This window comes from Etheostoma spectabile, chromosome 17, assembly GCF_008692095.1.
Source record: "Etheostoma spectabile isolate EspeVRDwgs_2016 chromosome 17, UIUC_Espe_1.0, whole genome shotgun sequence".
In the NCBI taxonomy this organism is placed as follows: Eukaryota; Metazoa; Chordata; class Actinopteri; order Perciformes; family Percidae; genus Etheostoma; species Etheostoma spectabile.
In genome coordinates, this window is record NC_045749.1 from 9,600,387 (window position 1) to 9,626,838 (window position 26,452).

The 26,452-nt window shown below is 38.3% G+C and overlaps 2 long non-coding RNA genes across 2 annotated transcripts in view; one reads left to right on the top strand and one right to left on the bottom strand.

The window, feature by feature from the left end:
• Positions 1 to 26,452, top strand: part of LOC116705331 (uncharacterized) — a 41,540-nt gene that overhangs the window by 3,316 nt on the left and 11,772 nt on the right. The window contains exons 2-4 of the long non-coding RNA XR_004335906.1: positions 2,076 to 2,086; positions 14,152 to 14,157; positions 18,802 to 18,899. This is a non-coding gene — a long non-coding RNA (uncharacterized LOC116705331). The remainder of the gene's footprint in view (positions 1 to 2,075; positions 2,087 to 14,151; positions 14,158 to 18,801; positions 18,900 to 26,452) is intronic.
• On the bottom strand, positions 1,446 to 25,046 carry LOC116705332 (uncharacterized). Its single transcript, XR_004335907.1, has 3 exons — positions 24,962 to 25,046; positions 20,263 to 20,265; positions 1,446 to 1,457 (listed from the first exon to the last, which is right to left on the bottom strand). It is a non-coding gene; the product is annotated as an uncharacterized LOC116705332 (long non-coding RNA).

Consider the following 26,452-nt stretch of genomic DNA (forward strand, 5'->3'; position numbering starts at 1 on the left):
AGGGGAGGGAAGTGTGCACTGTCAAATGCCCAACCCTAACCCTAACCTTCATCTTTCATCTTAATTATTCACAGTTCACAATGTCATGCTTGTGGCGTGGCAACAGGGATGCCGTTGTTGGTCAGTTGTTCAGTCAGTCCACCACTTTGTTGCAGACTAAAATATCTTAACATTAAATGAATCGTCATCACATTTTTGTATTAACATCGCCAGAGGATTAATCCTACTGACTTTGGTGATCCACTTACTTTTCCTCTTCTACCACCAGTACCAGCACCTTTCATGTAGCATCACCACAAGGTTGACATTTGTGGCTAAACCTTTGAATGGATTGTACAGATATTCACATCCCTATCAAAATTAAATTTTTGAGATCCTTTACTTTTCATATAGCACCATCATTAGGTCCCATCAGCCTTAGCTGAAGCTACTACTTTGTCGTTAGTGCTAATTAGCAAATGTTAGCATGCTAACGTACTAAAGTAAGTTGGTTATTATGGTAAACAACCTGCAAAACGTCAGCATTGTTAGTATTGTCATTGTGAGCATGTTAGCATACTGGCATTTATATCAAAACAAGTACAAGTACAAGTACAGCCTCACAGAGCTGCTAGCATGGCTGTTGACTTGCATACAGATTATCCATCTTTACTCAGATTGAAGGTATTATTTGTGAATTTATAACAAATGCAGTTATGGACACATACATGCACACGCACGCGCGCGCACACGCACACTCTCACACACACACACACACACACACACACACACACACACACACACACACACCACACACACCCACACCACACACACTCTCACACTTGCAAGAACTGCACACCTTATTGAACACAGATGGTGGTCATTCACAAACTGCCATAACGTTAAATGATGTTGTTGTTATTATAACACTCATTAATGCATTGATTTCTGGTCTATTTTAGGAGTCTTTACACCAAACTGCCCCTCCAGTTTTATCCTGATAAATGGCAATAAAAACATAGCACCGTTAATCACTTTTAATCTCCCTGGACAATTGGCTTAACTATCTGTAAAAACTCCCACAGAGAAGCCAACGCTAATGCTGCTTAACTCATTTCCATTTTACAACACAGGCACGTAAACTCAAAATAAATAAATAATCAATGTAATATAGAATTGTTACATAACCCATTATTTCTCCATTGGCTGCAGATGATTACTGGCTGACTATTTATTGTGGTGTATAAACACAATGACAAATCAGTCATAAAATACTAGTGTTTTGAAATTAGTCTCAGTGTCGCTCTCATCCATACCAAAGACACAACTCAATCAGAATACAATCCTATTTATAAAATAATCCAACCATTACAATCTAAACTTTGTCTTACTGTGTCTCTGACGGTCAGTCACTTTTTGACTCTATGCTCTTTTTGCCTTCTCTATCCAAAAATGACAGGGGTCCCCTTTGTGGCCTACTTTTGTTTGAGGAGTTTCTCAGTGTAATTGGTTGTCTGTAAATCTATTTGCATATGTACTGTGTGCCCATCCCTCCTGAGACATCATTCAAACACAGCTAATCTGGCGTTGGGGACTCTGAGCAGCATGCTTTCGTTGGATCAACAAACGATAGACAAGGAATGAGGAATGAATCTCACCATTTTTTGACAGTTTTTTAGATAGGATAATAGGCAAGTTTGTAACAAAGTTGTAATGTTTGCACACAAATGAAAGTTGATTTGAATATTATATTGCAAGATTGGTCTTTACTGTGAGATGATTTGGCATATTTCCAGAGATATATTGACAGTAATACCTGGCTTAACAGAGAAGAAGTATACATACTTTAGTACTTTTAGTACATACAGAATCAGTGGGCCTGGCATTAGCAAACCGCCCATTACAAGGGTTATCATTTTAATCAGTGTTAATATACATAAACATGACTAAGAGTTTACTGCCATGCTAGAGGCTCTGTTAGGAACCATTAATGTCGAAATTGTACAGCAATCCATCCATTATGACATATTACAATAACAATTAAAATGTCAACCTCATGGTGGCTAGAGGGAAAATCAGGGGCTCACCAAAGTCAGTAGGACTCATTGTGTTGGAAACATGAATGTTTGAACCACATTTTGTGCCAATTCCTCAACTACATGTTGAGATATTTCACTGAATGAATGAACACTTTGATCTGCTGGTGGTGCTAGAGGAAAAGTCAGAGGAAAAGTCAGAGGATCATCAAAGACATTATCCTCTGGGGACCTTGAATATATGTAGCAAATTCTTATATAATCCATCACATAGCTGTCAAGGTACTTAATTATAAACCACAAAATGGTGATGTAGAGGAATTGTCAGGGTGTTCCCAAAGTTTGTGTGTTTGATCCTTCGGGGACCATGAAAATCCGTAGAAAAACCCAGTTAACTGTTATTTTTCTTGTAAACATAATGTGCCAGCAGTTTGAGGTTGATGCAGGATGGGACAGTTTATGTCCTTAGTGCAAATGGTTTGAACTTCTGTAAGCATGACATCCTTGCAGAATATGACCACATACCATATAATAATCAGGCAAACAATTAAAAAAAACATGCTCTTAATCAAATTTTTGGTTATAAAAAGTGAAAAAAACATCAACAAACAAAAACAAAGAAATTCTTAGTGTTGCAGCCCAATAACCCAGTCTTTATACTTTCTATTGATGGTTTTCTTTCACACTGCACAGCAGGCACTTCAATACTTTCACATTATCAGGTTTAAGTCTCTTTGTAGTGCTGACCGGGTGTCCACAGTGCCTAAAGAGTAACAGTTACGGTCCTTTGGAGTGGGGGGGCAGTCTCCTGTCCATCATTAAATACATAATGGCCCAGATTTTGTTTGCTCCTAGTCTGTGTCAACACCAACTGCAGGCACTGGTTGACAACACACTTCAAAGTGAGAAATGATCTCTGAGCCCTAGTGATGCTGGATGTGCTTTCTATTTCTCTTCACACACACTACTTCAAACTGGAAGATGTTTGTTTCCATGGCAGCCCATATTGTTGAGACTAATCAGATATTTTCAGATATGCATTTGTTTTGAAGCAGTTTTATTTTATTGAAAGAATTATGCCTCTCACAATAGCACTACAGAACAGACCATATGCAGAATTAGTAAAAATATATGCAATCTGTGCTGCTCTGTAAAAGAGAGGAGCTTTGATCAATATTCAGTAGGTTAGATGAAAAAATTGTTAATCACACATGTGTAGTTAGGACATTGATATATCTTGGCTAATATAAGAACTACAGAACACCACTCTCAGTGGGCCATTATTTGTGACTCACCATACATGACTTTGAAGTTCCCTCATGTGTGAAGATGACATCTCTGCTCATCCATATTAAATAACTGTTACTCATCAGTTTTTCCATTTGAGCTCATATGCTATCTCAGTGGTAACTAACCCCACCAGCTATTTAGTGAAGCAGACGTACAGACTGGGCTTTTAGCAGCTAGAATATCAAGGGATTAACCCTTGACACAGCATCTTTGAAACATGATTTATGATACTTTATTACCAAGGAATGCAATATTCCCACATATCCATTTGTGTCTTTAACCTTGTTGGCCACATCAGCACCATTGCATACAGGCATTTATCATTCAGTGCTCTGAACACTTTAATATATTACATAATATACTCTGTGAGATTATTTATCTGGATTGTAACCCTTTTTCAACTATGATATTACCCATTGGCCAACACTTTAAGTGGTGAAATAGTATAGAACGAGTTTACTTGATGACTTTTAATGTTTATTGGTGGAGGGAGTTGGAACTACTTTCTTTCAAGCAGCTTATGCTAAACAATAGTACTGTGCAAAGGAATGAAACCAGACTGAATTTGTATTTTAATTTGTGTAAAAAAAATTCAGTTCAACAGTTCAACTCACCATATGTCAGTCTTTAACAAGACGCTTAATTAGATATGTGATGACCTGTAGCCAACCAGCCGTTAACCCCCCCCCCCCCACACACACACACACACACACACGCACAAATCGAACAAACATTCACATCCCATACTGTATATGCAGTCAGTGCAGACCCAGACCTGCAATCACATTAAACCTGGAACAGAAGACTTTGCTGCTAGGACTGCAGTTGCAGAATATAAATTCTGGTGGTGCATGAATATATCAGCTGCTCTAGGATTGAAACCACTGCCCCACATTACCTTTTTAACTGACTTGACATTCTTTCATTTTATTTCAATCCTATCCTATCATTGTGTATTATTTGCCTCCTACTCAGTCGTAACACTCTGTCCCATACCACATGTAGTGGAGCACTGGTTAATCTCGGAAATGTTACTTGTATGGCTAGATTAGCAGAAATAGTTTTCTGACTTTTTCTCGCAGAACCTCTGTTCAAGGCAGCGCCAATGAATTGCAGCAGATTGCATTGCAGAGGGCTTAATAATGAAAGTTCTAAATCACTCCCCAAATAATCTGTCTCAATTCATACACCCTTGAGATGAAGCTGCAGCTTGGTATTACTGGAGATAAGCTGTCAGATCTGTCAAGAACAATAGTGGAAGTGCTTACTCATCACTGGGTTTGCACGGTATGCTCTTGAACACCCATCTCTGGTCTCTACAGACTGGACATATACCGCTTAATGAATGTTTCAGTGCTGTTTCCAATGCCCATTGATTTCTTTTTGCCGAAATACAGTATGTACACTATAAAATAGCTTAGGATGTGTTACTGCATGTGGTATGTTTCTCACATTGGCCAGAGTCACAGAGAAGAGGTTGCCTGCTGTAAATGTGCATCTGGAAATAATAAACATAAAAAAGGTCAATCATTCTTTAGCTTTTCATATCTCTTGCAATCCAAACAGATACAAGAACATACCTCCAGCTGCTGTGACTCAGCAGAATACCAACCACTTAATTTTTTTGTGGGGCTGGGACCCGGATTTTGATGGAAGGCACAATGAAAAGAGTTTGAAATCAAAAGGGAATATTCCTGGATAGGAAAATCAAGGTACTGGCTGTAGGCTGAGCTAAAGATCTGTCTCTAATTGGATGGAGGTAATTATAGGTGTGTGACACAGGTCACAGGCAAATTGGTTATTCTGGCATGAGAAGCAGTAGGTTTCCAATTATGTAACCATAAAAGCAATGTTTTCCCCAGCATTTGGTTCTGTCTTACATGAAGTGGATGGTGTATTCATTGTGTTCTATGGATCAAATGAGAGAAGGAATTGAGTTAAGACATTCAGATGTTTAAGCTTTGCCTGAATGGTGAGAAATCAATTTGGAAAGCACTAACATCACAGATTAATTCAGATAAGATTTGGTCTATCAGAGATATACTGTAAACCCAGACTATGTGAGCTTCAGCCTGCCTACTAATGTTACCCCATGTTACGGAGAGACAGTGTGAGTTGTTGTTGTGGGTTGTGCTTTAGCAATTAAGCATTTTCTACACTAAGTTCTATATCCAAACAGCAGGCAGATTGCGGGTTGTAAAAATGATGGCATCTCCGCTTTCAAACTGAAGTGTCATTCTTGACGTGAGCTAGTGTAGCATGTAGATATAGAAAAGACATAAACATACAGTTTAGTCGACAACTTTCCAAAACAAGTTGATGACACTGATGTATTTGGAAGAGTTCATTATTGTGCTGCAGTTTATGTCCCATACTTTGTGGATGTTCATTCCAGTGAATAACAGTTAAATAAGTATTATGATAGTCATTTGTGTTTAAACGTCATGAATTAAAAATGAATGTTTCTCTGTTGAAAACAAAATTAACAACTCTTGTAACTGTACACGCGAAACCCAGGGGCATTCATTTTAAAAACTGCAGTTACTGTCAAAAAATATGTTTCTAATCTGTGAAGATGATCATTGTGCATGCAGACCCAGATAGTTTCCATCGAATTGGTCTCACTCTCTTTTAGCAAAATACTGCTTTGGTCTTTAGGAACCCTGGTTGCTTAGAAACAATGACAGTGGTGGCACACAGACATTTTAGATAAATAATTTATAGCGAACAACAAACAAAACACCTAATAAATCATTAATGACCTACACCAACTCCAAACACCCAAAACTTTGGGTCTATATGACAATCAGGGAGTTTAATGTTTGTTACCGGGGGGCATTGAATGAAGAGTGAAAGAAAGATGATGTTGAACAACCAACAAGAATATAGCTCTGTATCCATGTTAGGTGCAGCACAGCAAATGTCAGTGGTTCTTATTAGCTGCCCCCTTCACCAATGTTTGTCTGCATTGTAGATAATGGTTACTGATATTCACTATAGCTATCATATACTGTAGTGTAACATCCAAGACTTGGGTGAACTTTCATAGATGATAAGGCATGGGAGAAATGAATGGCCTGTGTTGAGAATGAATGGCTAGACTTTTATTAAAGGTCCCGTGGCATGAAAATTTCCCTTTTATGAGTTTTTTTTAACATTAATATGAGTTCCCCCAGCCTGCCTTTGGTCCCCTAGTGGCTAGAAATTGCGATGGGTGTAAACCGAGCCCTGGGTATCCTGCTTTGCCTTTGAGAAAATGTAATCTTGCCCCTTCTGAGGTTATGAGGGGCAAGGTTACCTCCCCTTTCTCTTCTTTGCCCACCCAGAGAATTTTGCCCACCCACAAGATATCATGGCTTTCAAATGAGCAAAGTTGCAGTTGGTCAAGGCCACACCCCCAGCCCCCACCTTGCCCCCCCCTCTCTCCTCATTATTTGCTACAGACTCAGAAATGGCACATACTAAGGAAAGCTTGTTGTGGGACGGGCTCTAGTGTCTGTAATTTTGCACCAGGGCTTTATTTTGGGAAAAAGACTTCAGATACAGTATTAGGGGACCTCTAAGGTCTATATAAAAGCATCCAAAGAGCACCATGTCATGGAACCTTGAAATGTTTTAGAGGTCTGCAATGGGATCTAATGGGATGAATGCACAATAAGAATTTCATGTCTAGTTTGAATTTCATGTATGCTAATTCATATGAGAGGCTGTAATTGTTGGTCTGAACCATGCAATAAATTGCCTACTAGTATTTGAAATATCTCTCCAAATATGGTAGCAATTTAAGTTGCTCTCTTGCTCTTCCTTTCTGTTGACTTGTCCTATTGTTGGTTACATACAGTAAATCTTATTTTACAAACCTTAAGGGGTGTTTCCCAAAGGCATGGGGACTGAAGATACTTACAGAAATGATCGTAGATTAACAAGTGGCTTCTACCCACTCCCTGGACTATTTCTTGGCCGGGCACAGTAACTTCCTGGAATATCTTCTGGTTGCCTGGCAACCTCATGTAATGACAAAACTCAGTTTTGCAGCTTGGGTATGAGGACTTTATGCATGATCTACAGTTTTTTAATATCAGTTTTCTTTACCACTGCTCAAGTTTATGTTCAGTTCACATCTTCTAAAGGTGACTTGTTAACTGAATTACTGTATAATTCCCATAAAGCCAACATGTCTACATGGCTACACATCTTCCATGTGGGAAGTGGGAGACGGTTTGTAACACAGAAAACTTTGTTGAGGGCGGCAGTGATCAAAATCACATGAGAACAACGGGTGATGGGATAGTGTTTTTGCAGGAGCAGGCGGTAATAGTCCAAAAGCCTGTAGGAGCAGGTGGGTGTGGGATAAAACAAAAACAGTACTGCTTAAACCTTTATCTCCTCTACTTAGTGTATGAGGAAGATGAATGTGTGCAGCCCAGGTCTTTGTACAGCGTTGTAAACATAGGATGTGTTCGGTATGCTCCTCCAGTCATGGACACACACACACACACACACACACACACACACACACACACACACACACACACACACAAATGCATCATTCCCCACTTTGATCAGCTGTCAAAGAACATTGTGCTTTTTGGAGAGATCTCTTTATTTATTCAGCAGATGTGGGGATGGGAGCTGCTTGAAATCCCTTGTTGCTGCATTTACACGTGACCCATTAGGCCAGCCTTGAAATACTGCAGCTCTAATTGCTTTGCTTTGCTGTCCTGTTTGTAGACCTCCATCTACTGTACTTATATCACTCATATGGAAGTAAACTGCCACAATGTGTTGTATAAAAAGGATGACAATTAATGCCTGTCATCTTGGACTAATACTCATTAGCTGTGGCAGGAATACCTTTCCTCTTATCTTTAGTATTTTATTTCAAGGTCCAGCCCCCACATTCCATTGGTTTAGATTACATGTACCAGAAAAAGCCGTTATCAATCTTTAATTGCAGACTCTATAGTGGGTAACATAAAATGACAGTAGCATACAGTATAATGTTATGTATCATCCCACATATTCAGATAATATTTAGCAACTAACAATATAAACTCTTGCATGTTGTATTCTGTAAGTGTCAAGAGTCTATCAACAGGATACAGCACAAAAGGAAATAAAGAGCTTCTCTGTGCCAAATTTTTTTTACTGTATCATGCAAAATACACATGTGGAGGCTTTTTTAGCTTTTAATAGGCTAAAAGTCTCCCTAGTTGGGAAAAAAAGAGTACCTCTTTTCAGCTACACTTCTACTCGCTTCCCTCATGGCTGCATAGATGCAAATGAAAGGCTGGCTTTTCATTTTGTCTGTGTTGAGTAATGGCCCACTGAGTGTGCCCTCCTAATTGTTCCTGTCAGGCTTGTAAATCATGGAAGTCTCCTCTCCTCTCCATCACACGCAACCCCTTCTTGCATAATCCTATTAGGCGCAACACTATCAAATAGAAGGGAGCAATATAGCTTACAGGGGCTTGAACATTTTTTTTTCATTCAGTAAATATTCCTCATTGGGAGTTAAGTTAAAACATTTTCACTAATTTGCAGAGACTTTTCCCTAACAAATATCGTCACATGAAACTTGACACAACAAGGCTTCCGTAATTCAAACAGCTTCCATGCTGAGTACAAGTGATTATAAAATTAACTTTAATCTTTTGCAAGTATGATGGTGGTTTGATTTACTTTTTTTATGTGTTTGAATTGGTAACAAAATACTGTGTATTACTGTATCTTGGAGTCATAGGAGCACACTTTTTTTAACATGGTGTTAGATATTTCTTGCGAATGATTTAGCCATATTTTAGAAGTTTTAACTTATTAGAGATCTCATCAAGGCCTTGGTCATTATGAAATTCCTCAGTATAAGATTATCATTAAGCATTGAACGTGTCTTTTACAGTGAGCTGCTGTATCTGCAAAGTCTAAAGAAGGGCTAAAGGCTAGCAAGACTTCATCATTCCTCTCCTAAATCACCACTCCCTCTGACTATCTGTGTGAAAAGTCATTCTCACCACTACAGTCGCTATTGAGCGGCTTTCCAGAAAGTTCCAGGATTTCAAAGATTAGTTATTCCTATCAAATTCAAAATAATAATTGGATGGAATTAGAAGATCTAAATATAGTGAAACTATTTAGGCTTGCACCTATATTTGGGGTCATGACCCACTACTGGCTCCAGATGTTTGCTACTCTCTTGACCTACATCTAGTTAAGCTGATCCAATCCCATCCGGATCAGTAGCCAGGAAATTAAGTTATGCTGTGGGCAACCCCAGACAGTTTGTGGCAGGTCAGTTTTTTTCTCCACTTAAGAGCTCCAAACACTTAAGCTATTAACCTTTTTTTGTTTGGACAATCAGGATGGATTACCCCATCTGCCAGTTTTCTCATTACAGCTTCCCTTTTCAATGTGTTTTACCTACCTGCAGAGTTACAAGAGAACAAACACCAACCAATACTTATAATGGTAATGGTATATTAAAAAACTGATTGTTAATATGTGTTTTCTGTTTTCTCAAAATGTAATATTAGGTATATCAGGATTTCAGGAAGACTTTGCTTCACAGTTCTCTTTTGTTTCCCAACCTGCATTTTCATCTGCTGACTATGGGCGTTCACTCTTTTAGTTAAAAAGGCTTTATGTACTTTCAATTTAGGTGGACACCTGCTGTTGTAAACATCTTTTCTTTACAGTGCTGTATTGCCCACTGCATTACCGTGTTAGTGTGACTGGGAGTTCATAAAGTTGCGATGAATATTTTGCTCAGACAGAAAATCATTCCTTTATAATAAGATAACAGCTTGCATTTTAAGTGTTATACAGTAACTTGGAATGTATCTTAAGCTAAACCTTGCATCATTGTCACTGTGTCATGAGCCAAAGCATCAATAGTTTGTTCTAGCAACAAACGTAATGATAGCTTAGATTTATGCATTGCATTGCATGAAACCCATGGACACTTTACACAAGCACAGGGGGACAAGAGAAAAGAAAATAGTAGGCCAACACAAACACGAATTGAAAAGAAATAAAACCAGGCACAAAATGGAAGGGGGCGTGATTTAATGTTGGCTACAACCACATTGCGCATTGTAAAGTTGTTTTAAAAATAAAATAGACATAAAACATACCTGAAGGTCAATTTGGGGTCGATCTTAAATCATTTACAGTCCTTTAATTGTCTCCGTCTGTTAAAAAGCAAACTGTTACAGGTCATTTATGATCATCAGATACAAAATTACACAGTTTTAGAAACATTTATAAGTTACTTATAGCTACTTTAAACTACGTTTTGCCACAATCTTTGTGAGCTATCGAGTTGTTGCAATCAAACTTTAAATCTGTTCTACTCTCTGCTGTTGTCAGTTGTCATTTCAGGCAAAATCGACGCGACCGCCCTCCATCCGATTCCTGCTTGAAATATCATTAAACATAACTAAATGAACAAAGTTAAATAATAAGTTGTAGCATTAAAACTGTAGCTCAGGGGTCTCTCAAGAGCAATCAGGTAATATCAGACTCATTTCATAACCTACGCTGTGAGGTATTTACATTTTCTTTTTAAATAGATTAACACTAATGGTATTTCTTACAGTGACAAAGGGGGAGCATAACTTTTCTCAGAAGACTGAACAAAGACATTTCTTTGAAAATAGGAAAAAAATATTTAGCTTAGCTATTAGAGTTACTTACCTCTTCATTCCACAAAATGCATTACAGTCAATAACATGATCACATTGTGTATCATGGCAGCTATTAAATGTACATAAACTAAGATTTGACGGATATTGTAACCTGTTTAATCCTGTAGCACATATAGTACTGCATGAGCTGCAATTAAGTAAACCATGATGGATGTTATCCGGAGTCTCATTTTTCAAAGGCAAAAAATCAATAAGCTTAATACATACAGCACTTTGTACAAGTACCTTAGTACTTACTTATTACTTATTACTTAGTACATTTTTCATATGAACGTTTTTAATCTAATTTATCACAAACGATATTATGATCAACTTCATCATACGCCCTCCGCACAAAACGGGGAAGGTTGTACTGCTGACTGTATTAAACTGCCCTTTACACATACTGCATCTGAGTACTTTATTCTGACAGACATTAATCATTCATCTTAGTCTTTGATTTTGCGAAATGACATAACTATTTCTTTTATGGCAGCCCATTTGCCATTCCATTATCATATACATTAAGACAGGGCTAAATAATTATTTTATGTATGTTGAGTTTTATTTCTCTATGCTAGCACGTAATACCTATCATGTAATTTCTGTCATGTCAGTCTGAAAGATACTTTCAGACAATGAGCTAAGATATTGTAGACATGCAAGCTGGTTTTTATGAGTCTTGGATGTCTGACAAAATTATAATCATTCTTTGATAACAGCAGCTCTGTTGACTTTACTTTTATCAACTCCCAGTTGGTTTATGTGCCTTATGGTGTATTGTCATTATACTGGCCAGTGAGTCCTGATTCTCTTGATGTACTGATTGTTGGTCTGCGCTTTGATGCTTCCTATGTAAGGCACCAGATGGTGCATGCTGGTGTAAATGCAGTGACTCAATCATGTTCCTTTGCATCAAAATGCTAATGAAAAATTGATGATTGCCGTATTGTTTTTGAAGGGATCCAAGGGTAAATACATGGACAATGGATCTATAGGGACTTCAACAAAATGCATGCATGTGTACAATGATGGGTGTGTGAGAAATAAACATGATGTATTTAATATTAATTGATAACAGCTGTTTGAAAACACTATATTTGGATACTATGAATAATAAGAACTATTGTAAGTATGTACATGCAACCTACGTGACAACGTAAAAAAACAATTTATTCACCAATGCAACAGTGCTTATGAATACTGAATGACACCTCATTGTTTTGTGAGCGTGCACTCATGCAATACTAGATGCATCATGCTATACTAGACGCATCATGCTTTACTCACAACAATAAAACTAATACATTGCTCAATGAAGATTTTTGTCTGACTTAATCTTCAACTATGGAGATTAATTAAACAGTCTGAATTGATTCTCAATTACTCTGTAATGAAGTGAACTGTATGGATAGCACAGGGTTAATTGTGTTTGTGCCAACCAAATTGTTCAGCACATTGTTGAAGCCAGTAATGAAATTCAAGTCTATTATTCTTTGCTGCATTCTCCTTTCAGTATCTCTTTTTTTTTGCAATTACAGTAATATGCAGTGAGTTGGGTAGAATTTAACATATTCAGCCATATAGGATGAAGGTATGAACACACAGACTAATAATCATAAAAGATGACTTTCTCTGACTTTAATGTTTGATTTAAATAAATATTTTGCTGAGCTCTGTGTCATGACAGTGTGGGCATTGCGTTTACTTGAACAGTATCTGGCCATCCTCCATGCCACCAGTGCACAGAGCTACCAGCGGAGGTCTGCCAAGACCTATTTACCTATTCACATATGAAGTAGTGCTCCCCAAAACCTCCAAACATACTTTGATGTGTAAACATTAGTGGAGATTCTCTTAAAGATGAAGATGCGTGGAAGCAGAGATTAGCAATGGTTACACAGTTTTATTTTTAATCCATATTACTCATCTGATTATCTGTATAGATAGACTTGTTGTTTTTGGTGACAACTTAATGAGGTAAGATTAGAGTTCTTCAGGACTGTGAAAAGTTCTCTAGTAGGGCTATAATACATTTTCTGAATATGGAAATGCATTCAATACATTTGTCCCTCCTCGGTGAAGGCCGTCTCAAAGCTCTTATTTCTTATATGGTAGGAGATACCATCGAGGAGGGATCATCAAGGAGCTATAGGCGAGGATACAAAGGAGTAGGATTCCCAGAAGCCGTGCAGTTGAAGGAGTTACAAACTCTGCCCGTACAGCTCTCAAATTATTGTGATGCTTCAGAGTAGAGAGGATGTCTCATCTCTCTAAAACACATTTGCTTGTTCGTTGCCTCTCTCCTCCCATGATTTCCTTGCATCTCTCCCGTGCCTCATTGGTGGGAAGGACTAAGATCCGAGGAAGGGAGGCAAGTAGAGGATATAAGTATGCAATGTAAGGCTCATGAGATGCAGCTATGGTGTGTTTTGCACAAATTGTGCATGCTGGCTCACTGTCACACTGGCATGACTTTATGGGACACGTGAATATAACAAAAGGCATTGTTAATGTCATCAGTAACATGTGTGACTCTAACACAATGACATGTCAAAATGCAGTGAAAAGGGCCTCGTCCCAGCATATTGCTGTCCACATATTATAACCTGAGCCAACCAGAATAACCTGTGTGGGTATGCAGCGCCTAATGGGTGTGAAACAGTTCATGTACATTTCCACACGTTCAAACCACAGCAGAGATAATTAACACACCACAAAGCAACTATATAATATAAGTGATGTATTCAGATGGTACTGTTGGCAGATGGACAGATGTAGCCCCCAACAAATGTTGCAATATTCGGTGCAATGGTCGATGCATTGTTTTCCTTCATTACAAATCTTTTTTTTTTTTTTGTGGTCACAGGGGTCCTGGACAAAATAGGTTGGGTCCCATTAGACAGCTAACATAGTCATTACTCAGAGTTAATGAAAAATAAGCGATTAATAAGATATCTGAAGACATGAATCTTTTCTGAGACTAATCTTATAAAAGGCAGGATAAATCTGTCTTTTACAGTTGAGTAGTATATTATAAGTTGTTGAGGTTGTTCACTTTGCAATGTTGAGAGTGAGAAATATAAGAATAACGGCGAGGGCTGTGGTTTAACACTGGCTGTGGGTGAATAGTGAAGGCTGGTGCAGCCAGGCAGCAGGCACAGCTGCAGGTTATCAGGTTGATTAGTAGTCTGATAAATAGCAGTCTGGTAAATAGGCTTTCTCTTGGCTGTGACGGCAGGTGCACACACATAGCCACTGGCAAAAAGAACAACATGAAGCTGAGCCCCCTGCATGCCATGTTGTTTAGTTAGCGCTTAAATAAAGCAATTGTGTGTGTGCGCTATACCCCTGTTTATGTGTAACTGTTCTAAGCCCAGGGATCGATTCATGTTAGGCCTGTCACTGCTTTTATAAGCAGCATATGCCACAACACAAAACAACAAAGCATCCCTCCATTCCAGAATGTTGATTCCCAAATTTGTAGTATTTGTAGAAATTTTCTTCTACAAGAAAATCTATAGGGTAGGAGCGAAAGAAAAATCACTATTTATTTACTGTCCAAACAAATGACTCTTAAACCTAGGGTGGTAACAAAGTTCAATACATTTAGCTGAGCTGGAAAGGTTTATTGATCAAAACAAAATTGGACAAATTGCAATGGAAACAGACTTAAGCTGAAATTAATTTCTTATTGATTTAATTTTAACATTTGCAATGATTTGTTGGTTTAGCAACCTCATAATAGTCAACAAAAAGACTGGAAAAGATTGTTAGACTTTGCCAAAAAATTAGAGCCACTCATAGGGTAAATGCCATTCTGGCTCAACACCCTTTTCATGCAGAGGTTCAACTCCTGCCATCAGGGAGGAGATTCACTTACCCTTGGAGAGCCAAATCAAATAGGTATCTGAAATAATTTATTAGCTCTGCAGAAATGCCGGATGTTTCAAATCATTTGAGGGTGAACTGGTACACTTTTAATTAGGCCTGCATCAGCTTATTTCACCCTTTTCTTCTGCAGTGGTTTAATGGCACTGGACTGCAGAATAAGCAACAAACTGTTGCTCTTGATGCGCTCAACTCCTAATACATGCATAAGAGTAATGACTGGAATCAGCATCGTGCATTAAATCACATTTTCCTTTGTAGATTTTTGGGGATTTTTTTTGTTTGAATTTGCACTGTATTTGGATGGACACTTGACTATAGACAATCACTAAATGAAAAAATAGTTTCAATGATGCGTGTGTCACCTTTTTTTTAGAAATGTTTCTGCAGCAAATTAGACAGTACATTTTAAACCGCACATATTCCACAGTTGCTAGTTTTAAAACAGCCTACTCTGCCAGGCTGTTGACTTTTCTTTTGCCATGCTGGTCAGTGGTTTATAACTTCAAAGTTGGCCCAAAGCTGAAAACACAATTTCAAGAAAAACAAACAAAATTTAGTGTGACATTGAAACAGTAACATAAGGTTATCTCACTGAAGTGATGGCTTCTGTACTTTAAGACCATGGTGTTTTTTTAGTGAATCATCAAGCAAGAAATTGGGAAATATTTAGCAAAGATGACTCAGCATTTCTGTATTGCGATGCAGTTTCAGTAGGAAAACAAAAACACACATTCAATTTAGCATGTCACAAGTTCTGATTGAGTATTCTAACTATCACATTTTAGTTTTACACAGCTGTGGGACAGTTTTATCATCTGCTTTTTAGAATTATGTTCTGTTGAGTCCTGTACATGACACTTCATGAGGAAAAAAGGCAGTAACTGTAGACTAGCAAAAGAGCTGTTAGCTTGAGTTTTAAAATGTGTGTTTACTATTGGACTTCACTGCTGTTTGATATCTCTTAGACCTTGAGCACTTTCACCATCTAATGCAACTACAGACATTTTATTCTCACTGACAGGAAAAGAGAAGAAGGCAAGTGTCCTATGATACTATGGTGATGGTCTTTTCAGTAGACTTATGTATGTATGTTCACACTGCACCACCCCGCACTTTCACACTGCCCAACTTTGTGATTATAATAATCTCTGTTTTGAAATGTCCAGCAATATATTTGTTCTCAGTGAACCAGCTATGCTTCAATTGTATTGTTAGCTGTTTTAATTTTTTTTTAAAGTGTATTGCATTTCATCACTGTCATATGCAAAACAACTTCAATTTTACTAGTTAACGTTAATTAGTTTTGTGTTTCCTTGACAAATCTGAACCCAGCCTTTACCTGCCCATGTTTTTATTTATTTAAACTGTCAGTTATTCTATTCACCGTCTGCTACTTTAACTACCTGACTACTGTATCCTTTCTAAACATTTTAGTGGTATGTTTTTTGTTGCACTGCTCCATTCATTTGTGAATATTTTTGATTGTTGATTTTGCAGCTTTGGATATCCAGTAAAATAGATCATTTGCACAACTGTCGGATTTCCCTCCTAAGCCAGGCATGTTCTCTCTGAGTCCAACAAAAGCAGAGCTTACCAAAAAGCAACACTGCAGTTCCTCTTCTCAGCTGCATGGCTCCTCACTGTCAGTCGTGTACAGTATACCCACACACAGACACTAAATGTACCAAAGTAGTAAATGATCAAAAAGAGATAGTTTCTTAATATGTCCTGTTACACAATATCTCAAAACACAGTGGAGGCAGAGCTACTCACAGCCAGTGAAGATAAATCACACACTTTTCCTCTCAAAATTCATAGAAGTGATTGGGAACATTGTTGACATATTCAGTCCGACTGTTGATGCTTTTTTACAGTTTGTGTAATGTAAAAAAATGGCAAATTGGTTCAAAGTATGTATTCCTGGCAATTTGAACGAGAATATTCCAAGTTAAAAGCATTTTAAAGCAACCCTGGGGTGGCTCTAGGGATGCAATGTTGGTTGGTCAGCCCATCACTTTGGTGCGGACTAAAATATCTCAAAAATATTGGATGGATCTTTCAATATCATGATCTGTAAAGACGTTTACAAGAGGATGAATCCTATGGTCTCCTCCAGCACTTTTTTGGTTTCTAGTTAAATGCCTCCACAACTGTTAAATTGATTGCCATGCCATGTGGTACAGATATCCATTGTACCCGGACAATGAATCCTAATGACATTGGTGAGCCACTGACTTTTCGTCTTGTGCCACTAGCAGGTCAAAATTTTCACTTATTTGGTGACATATCTAAACATACTCAACATACATATGGATCTTTGGTCCCCATTATATGAATTCCAATGACTTTGGTGATCCCCTGACTTAGCACCATTATAAAGTTGACATTTGTGGTTTAAAGTGAAATGTCTTGACAGTTTTCGAATGAAATGCAATATGATTTGGCAAAGACATTCATGTCCCCTACAGGATTACTTTGGTGATCCTTTAACTTTTCATCTAGTGCCATTGTCAGGTCAAAATTTCATTGTATCCAATACTTTGGTTTATGGTCCCCATATGAAGTATCCTAATCACTTTGGTGATCCCCTGACTTTACCTCCAGCCCACCATTAAGTTGACATTTGTGGTTGTTGTTGTGAAATGTCAGTTGGAGCTGAAGACTACAAGTTAGATAATGAAAAAACTCTGGGGGTGAGGTTACCAGACATCCGTAGCGTACAGTGCAGTGCATTTATATCAATATGTTGAACAGCTGCTAGACCTTTCTCTCAGTTAATACTTAAAGTGACGATCTTTACCTTTTTATTTTCCTCTCACATTTAGAAATTAATTCTCATTTACTCCTTAACTATGGTGGCCCTGAGAGGCCAGTGCACTGCAACTCAAGAAAACACATGCAAATTGATTACAACACAACATATTATGAAAACACAACACATTACGAAAAACAAAACACATTAAGAAAACACGGAAGTGTTTCTAGGGGACCCTTCCAAGTGATGCACACATCTGGCTGGCTTTGCTTTTCTTTGGGGTGGCAGTAGCTTTGTCTGTAGGGACGTGGCTTGGGAACCAGAAGGTCACCGATGCAAGTCCCAGTATAGACCACGTAGAGAGTGTGGACTGGTAGTTGGCACCTGTCATGGGTAGCCCCCTTACTCTGACGTTGCAAGTGTCATATGTAATTTCCTCTTTGTCTTGCCTCTGCAGTTTGATGACTTTCTGAAGCCGGCTATCTGTCAGTGGTGTTCGGAAATGAGCTAAAATGTAAGTGTTTTTGGCTTTTTCATTTCATTTCATTGACATTGCCTGATTCTGATATCAACTTTTGCAGATATCTGCTGTAAAACTATAGTTTTTGCTAAGTCTAGTTAGCCTTTTGGTAACTAACATTTTGACATGTGGTCAAATTTATTATGATGTTTTATTATATCCGCTCAAGATTTGTATGCCAATTCAAATAACCTGACAAAATGCATACAATTGCCATGTGCTTTATTTACTGACTAGAGTGCTGGACTAGATTTCCATTACAGTCAGAGAAAGTGTTTAATATAAGCTGTGACTTTTTTTTTTACACTTGTGTTTTGACCACGACAAGTCAACATGTCTGCTGTGAATCAGCAGATATCCGCAATAGTTTATATCAGAATCATGCACTGTCAATTAAATAAAATCTCAAAAAATATGTAGTTCCTATAAACAGAACCACAGGGAAATATGATCCTCAGTGAGCATGGTGTATTTCATTTTAAAAATGAACCCGATGTTTTATTTTGTTTCTATGCTTGACTTCCTGTCCCACACAATCTGACTTGTGTTGAATTGCTGTGGAGCTCTCTGGTATTCGGCAAAACTAGAGGCTCTGCGTATCTGCTCCAGCAATCCGCAGATTGACAGAGCGGGGGCGAAGTCCAGTCAGTGAAAATACACACATTGACTTTAATTGAAACCTATTGACTCCTTTGCCGTTCCGGAGCAGATGCGCTGCCATTCCGCAGTTGGTGGAAATCAGTGTCCCCTGGTAACACTTGTGTTGTGTTGTTGAGTTTTTTTAATCTGTTGTGATCTATTTTCAAGTTGCAGTGCATTGGTGTCTCAAGGCCACCTTACCTATATATGTGTGTGTGTGTGTGTGTGTATGTGAATGTGTGTGTGTGTGTGTGTGTGTGTGTGTGTGTGTGTGTGTGTGTGTGTGTGTGTGTCAGAGTACAAAGTCTTCCTATAGGATTTTTAAGAAACTGGCAATTCATCACTTCCGCTGTGAAATTAACCCAAACATGTGTACAAACAGCTCCTTAGTGATTCAAAAGCCAAGTAGTAGCATTTGACAAGACCCAGAGATTGTATCACAACTCATAAATCACTCATTGTAACTTCAAGGGCTTCCCCATCAAGCCAACATCTGATGAATTATACAATGTGTTCCAGTGTAAATGCAAGTGGGGTTTTTGAAAGAGTCAGACAGGCATAGCTGTAGGCACTGTTTGGCACAGAGGAAGTTTGTTGCTCCACTATTAAGCACTGCTAATCTGCCAACATCTGTAGCCCAGGAAATGTTAATAAGTGTCTCTTCATGAAATATTACAAATGTTGTTTTTCTTTCTCTTTGAAATACAGTTTGCTAATACTTTTATCATGAATGAAGTGAAAGAACTGGGATATCCTATAATATAATGTTTTCTGATGAGAACTTCTACATGTCCAGTATATGCTCTAGTTAATTTAAGGTGAGGCATTATATTGCTAGGGAAGATTCAGCAGCACCTTGACATTACCCGGATCCAATTTTCCATACCAACATCTTCGCTGATAGCACAATGACAGTTTATGTAACATTTACTACTACTTGACAAATGCTGCACAAACGTTTTTTGAGGAAAGAAAATAGGAATAATGACATGATTACTGAATTATGTGATTATGTAATTTCCCTGTTTAAACCAAAATAATTTGAGTTTAACTCATCCATCATTCATGCCATTTATCTTCTCTGTGCTGTACCAATTTCTTTGCTTTCTTACAGCATGTTACGCGTTTAAATGAATCTAACTGGAGAAAGACATTATTATCAGGTAAGAGGGGGCAGTTCACCAATAGTGAAACAGAAAGCGAGCGGCAGAGATAATGACTGGTGAAGATGCAACAGTCTGGGGTCCAGGTCATACAGACCAACGATGGCCCAGATGAAAGAGAGTGAAGGTTGCTATAATTAGTTAGTTAAAAAAAAAGTCCTATGTGCTCCTTCCCTTTGTAAATCCATTACTTTCCATTTATACCGCCACTTCTGCTGTCAACGCTTCTCTCAGCAGGCCTCTACCCTATACCTGCTAAAAAGTTCAGCTCTCATCACACCTTTTATCAATCCTGCAGAGTCACAAACTTCCAGCTGGGTGTGTGGGGTCAAAGGGCGGAAGCGTGAGCTGCAGTCGTATAGAAACAATAAAAGGTCTACGCTCGTTCTCTTTCTCAGGTGCGAGTGCTGGGTTGATTTCTGGGAATTGTCACTGAATCTATTCAAACATTATTTGGGCGGACTGATGCGCCAGAGTTGGTTAAATATCTGGTTTGGGTCAAGATAGAACGAGGATCCCTATACACATTCATGCAGCAGGCTTCTTATTTTCAGCCATGCAGCCCGCCACTTTTAATAATAAATGAATAAACATTATTCCTGTGAACTAGTCTGTCAAATTAAAGTTCTCTCACTGAGTCTTTTTGCTGCATGGTTAAGTGTCTTAGCCCACTGCTGCATATCAGGTGTATTTCTGGGTTTAGCTTTGTCCATATTCCTTATCTGAGGTGCCAAAACAGAGGAAGGGCCTCATGGCGGCTGGTAAATTGATAAGACTTACTATTGTGTTTTTTTTTGCAAACTTGTGAATCTTTGAAATTACATACTGTGATTTGAGTCTCTAGCAAGCTACATTTTTATAAATACAACGTGGCAATATCAACATCGTTTCAGATATGGAGAGAAAATGTTGCCAAAGGTTTAGCCTTCTGCTAATAGTTGTTGCCAATGCGAGAATATGCTACCTTTTCTACAGGATGTCCCTGCTATTGAATCAGGCTTTCACCATCTGAAGGGACGTGCACAAGCATCTGCATTTGTAGAACAGCCTCTTGGAGCTCCCTCTTTCTGAAATTGCATGTGATGTGCCAAAGTCTCCTGTTAAAGGCTAGATTTTCTAAAACCTGAAAATAGAGCCAGGAAAATGAAGAAGTCAAGTTTTCTCTTCACTTGAATTACAATATGCTGAAAGTTTTTTATAATTTTACTCAATGATGCCCAAAAAAAAAACTGTCTACCCCAGCTTTCTCTTACTCTCTTTTCAAAGTCCATGTTTTGCTGACAGACAAGGGTTTAGTAATTTTGGAAAGCTGATTAGATTTGCTCAAGAACTCTTGCCAGAGTGAGAAAAGACATCCTAAAAGTAGTTTGTATTCTGTTGTGTGAGTAAACTGAGGCTGTTTGCAGATTTAGACACAAACACATGGCTAATTTAAAATCAGATTGATCCAGGTGCTCCTTTGAGTTGAGGTTATTTTCAGACAAACATAGATTCAAATATGAGACTCAATAAGATGATTATATCTCATCACATGTCATTAAAAATACAGTATGTGTTTCACAGTATGCAACAAAACAACCGAGATGAGTCAGTCTCTAAGGTGAGGTAAGCTTCTCTCCGTTAGTGATCAAGTAAATCCCAGAATGTCCTCATAGATTTACAAGTGAGTTGAAAATTAACATCTAACGAGCAAAGCCAAGAATGGGCTTACAATGGGAGACTGAAAAACCCACTCACAGCAAACTCGGTGGTGCATAAATTGAACACTTCTGTTACTCTGCATAATCTGTGTAATCACTTATGAGTTCTGAATAATGTTGAAAATGGTGGATTTTCAGTTCAAAAGTAATAACACATAAAAGTGAACAGGTCCAGGTAAATGCTGGCATGACTACAAGAGCATTGCAATTGCAAATACAACAAAAGCATGTTTCAAACAATGCATGAGTCAAAGATACTAGATGAAGAGGTCTTGTTTTATTTTCTAATTTCAGTAAAACAAAATACTATACATCTGAGATGCAATCAAGCATGGCATGTTTAATATTGTGGGATATAGGTAAGCGAGACTCAGTCATGGGTGTATTCAGAGCCAGTGTATGTGGTCGATGCACACCCCCAATGGAAACATACAGCGCTACAGATCTCTGCAGCTCATAGTCAGTCCTTATTAAAAACCAGGGTCAGGCAAGTCTTTGCTGACACTTTATCTTTCAGTGTGCTGGCTGAGCATTTTACCACATTTAGCCAGTCCAGCCAAAACGCAGTGTCTAATTTAACAAGTAATTTCATTTATTTATTCTTTGAGGAAACCTTACCATTATGAAAATACAGGACTCCTGAATCCTCACATTCAAAGCTTTTTCATTCATTTAAAAATTGTAGCTTGTGATGGGAATTGCAACAGAGTGAATAGCTGAACATATTATATTCAGGTGGCACCTGCGTTTTGAAATTGTCTTGGTTTCTCCTGAGTATGGTAGAGGAATAGATCCCCATGTAAAAACAGTCCATAAACAGTAAATACTAACATTTCATATACACAAATATAGATTTACGAGAATAATCGGTTCACAATTCACAGCAATGTTGTGTACTGCAGGTATTTTAAACAGGAGGGACCCCTTTTAGAGCAAGCAAAGGCAACAAGTTTGACAGCAACAATATGATAGGCTTGTGAAGATCAAGGCAAAAGTGTTTTGGTTTAACAGCTGATAGAGTAGAAGCCGAAGAGCGCGAGAGACTTGTGTATGTACAGCAAGAGAGCGTAGAGAGTCTTCCAGTCCAAACTTCCGCTAACTAAGCTTCCTGTTGATGGCTTGTTGAAGTACTGAACAGAACTGTACTGAAATGCAATACATCACCAGTTCAATGACCTAAAGTCTTTTATTGCCAATGCAAAAAAACATTGCTTGCAAATTTAACCTGGATCTTTAACTTAGTCTTCCGCCTACCTAAAACTGATACCCAGAGTAACCTGAATTTTATGTTGCCTCAACCTCTTTAACATAATGGTTTAAATATTATCCTTCAATGTCGTCATACTTAGATTCAGCTCCAAAATAATTTAGTCAAACCTACAGCAGGCTTTTCATTAGCTAATCCAAATTTGATTCAAATGTGTGAGTAGCGTTAAGTATTTAATTGCTGTCAACCTACAAAAAAACTACTCGAAAATTATTGGCTCGCCTGTGTCAGTGACATCTTTAAACTGCCATGAGAGTGCTCGCTTCATTACAACCACCAGTGACTTCCTCATGCCATTGTTACAAAGGGACCATTTGGAGAGCTGCCACATATAACAGACAGCCCATAAGCCTTTGGTGGCTGGAGTAAATTAATGAATTGAAGCTAATGTAAAAGTCATTTGAATGTAATTGACATGGAGACAATGTTTATCTACATCAATTATGAATTGGCAATATCTAGGCTGAACTTCCCCTAAGTCCAATTTCTATGTGGCTCTTGAGTTGAAAAAGAAGAAAATCCGTAAGTTAAAAAAACAAATGTTTTGTTTGTAAAGTCAATCAGCAAAAGTGACAACATAACCACAAGAAAAGCACTTGGTGCAAAAACTGGTGAAACTTGGTAGTGCATAATGCAGATATATTTATTGTGTTGCACAGGGATCCCTTGTGTTGCAGAACTACTTTTCAGGATTCTCTGACTGCTGCTCTACATCCCAGTCTACACATTTAATGTTTGAATTGGCACATTTATATAATACAGAATTAATAATTCACAATTTTGCAAAGCCAAAGTAGGATTGCAGTGATATGTTAACTTCAGGTAGGATAATGGGGCATATACAGTAAATGGACTTGTGTAGCTCTTGTCTGTTAAGTCATTTTTGAAACCTAATCCCACCATGATTATGTTTTCTATCAACATGATGAGGAAAGACTGTTGTGTGACAAATGTATATGTCTGCCTATAGCGATGCAATATCCACTCAAACAACGATTATTGTTCTTTACGGTTATGTATAGGAAATAATAGCTTTTGGTAAATGCTAGGAAAAGATTGTGGTGTTGCCAGGGAACATTATTTATGCTTCCTCATAAAAAGTAAATTTCTAAGAGGCAGGGGTGCACTTTCTATAATGCTACACAATTTTAACGATGAGGCCCTTGACAATTTTCATAGTTTCTCTTAGCTATCAACAGCTTTCCCCACTAGTTTCTGCTGCAGCTGACATTAGGTCTAGTTCTCTTGAAATTCAAAGGGTTTTGCTTTCAGTTGTGTGATGTTCACTATTTCTATTTAAAGTTAGGTGGATAGACTAAAGCGTCAAGAAAAAATCTAGCATACAATAAGCACCAGACATTTTTGTATTATTTAGTATTGTGAAAGGATAAAAGGATTTTCAAAGGCTGAACTAAATGTGCTTGTAAGCAGCATATTCTGAATAAGACCTTGAAATGGAATGTATTACTGTCTCTAATACAGTGAATGCAAACACTTCCACTGTTAAGCCATGTCAGTTAAGCTAAGGTTGAAAGATGTGTTTTTTTTTGAAGTCTCAATACCTGGCAGGATTTGCTAATGGAAAATAATCCCTCCCGGTTCCTCTGTAAATCAAAATACAGGGGGATTTTTTTCTCCCCTAATCCAGGAGGCATCCTTAATAACTCAGTCGACCCGCTTGAGAGTGAAAAATGTCTTCAGAGAGTAACAACGGGTAGCATCATAATCCGTTCCAATTTGGGCTTTTTAGACCGTCAGTCTGAGTGCAATGTATGTGTTTGTGTGAGTACTGTTTCTCTCTGGATTTCTTTCTTGTTTTTTCTCATGTCAAATCATATCTTAGCTGTAATGTTGGTCAGCAAGGAGTCACTCTAGCATTTAGCCTCTTGCCAAACAGCCAGGGAACCTAAAGCCACTGACTGTTTGTAAGAAGCCCTGTAAGTATCCATCTCCCATCTCCTCTCTACATGGCTTATTCCAACCCAGTCTAAATCTTGACACTCTGCTGTGCCTTGGTAGGGGGAGGTGTGTCTGACACATAGACAATTAAAGAAATGGATCAACAGATGCCGTTGCTCTGGACAGAGACCAGTGAAGGATATTAGAAGCACTTTTCCGGTGAGGGCTTGGCTTACTGCACAGCCTCCAACTGAACTTTACGACGTAGATGTGATGTGAGCAATGTGTCTGTCTGAAAGTTTTCTGGTAGCTGTGCCAAGTAAAATCAGAATCATTTTGAATCTTGCAGAGGCAGAGAGCGTAAGTATATGTAAGGAGATAACATAGACACAGGCTAATTGTTGCTAACTAAAATGCTAGTTAACATTAGTAATTAAACCTAAACAGCTAATGTAAGTCAAAACTGCCTGCAAGATTATTCTGTACTCTACGGTAATTCTTCTACTATGCGACAGTAAGTTGCGTGATTATAAAACAATTGTTAGCCTATTTTTATAAAAATGTCTGCTACGGAGCCATAACATGAGGTACAATGTAACACAGCCTTTTATACATTGTCATGTTTCTTTAGAAAAAACAATGGACAAATTGAGTCTTTAAACGCTTCAGATGTAAAGTCATTCGCTGTCAAAGTGACGTCAAAATGAATGGAATGCTAACGGTATGTGAAGGCTTGTTAGCATAAAAAGGCGCCATAGAGCCTATGCCTTCAGAGGAGACTACATTGTTTTTCCAACTGCTAGCGTTCACATGGTCGGGATCATAGACAGTTAAAGTTGTCAACAACACCTCACCAACTGGGAAACTCTGTCTGCGTTTCTACCTCTGATTCCCACAGGAAGTGGTGTAAATGGTGACATTTTCACTCGGAAAAATATTTTTTCCGATGTCCATGAATGCGCCACAACATAGCAGCCACCTAACGCCACTGAAGCCGTTGAGGCTGCTGTCGCTTCTACTTCACCAGGATTGTTGGTCTGATTGGTTACAGCTACATTTGAACTAGGCCCGTTGGTCACTCCTGTAATGCAGAGAAAATACAGAGCAGACTTCCCAGACCAGTGACCTCAAAGCAAAAAGGTACCGGGTTTGAACCCTGGTCGTCCCGAGCCTTTCCGTGTGGAGTTTGCATGTTCTCCCCGTATCTGTGTGGGTTTTCTCCGGGTGCTCCGGTTTTCCCTACCACTAAAAATAGATACCCCTCCCTCAAAACCAAGCTGATGTGTGGTGAGTCGTAAGGTTGCCGTGCATCACCGCTGCTACACATTGGTGGTGTCGGAGAGTAGGTAGTCCTCCCCCATTAAGCGCTTTGAGTGTCTATGATAAAGCGCTATATAAATGAAATAAATTATTGTTATTATGTGATGACCCATGCTGGATAAGGATGATTAGGTCTGAATAAAGATTAGAAGAAGTGGAGGCAACTGGTTGTTGATTTGTTTTTGTATTGTGTCCATCAGCTGTGCTTTGAAATCACTTTTTTGTGATGCTTCAGTCATAGGGAAAAACATCAGTTTTTCTTATCTACGGTGCAAAATACATGCCATAGCTACAGTAGAAAACAGTGC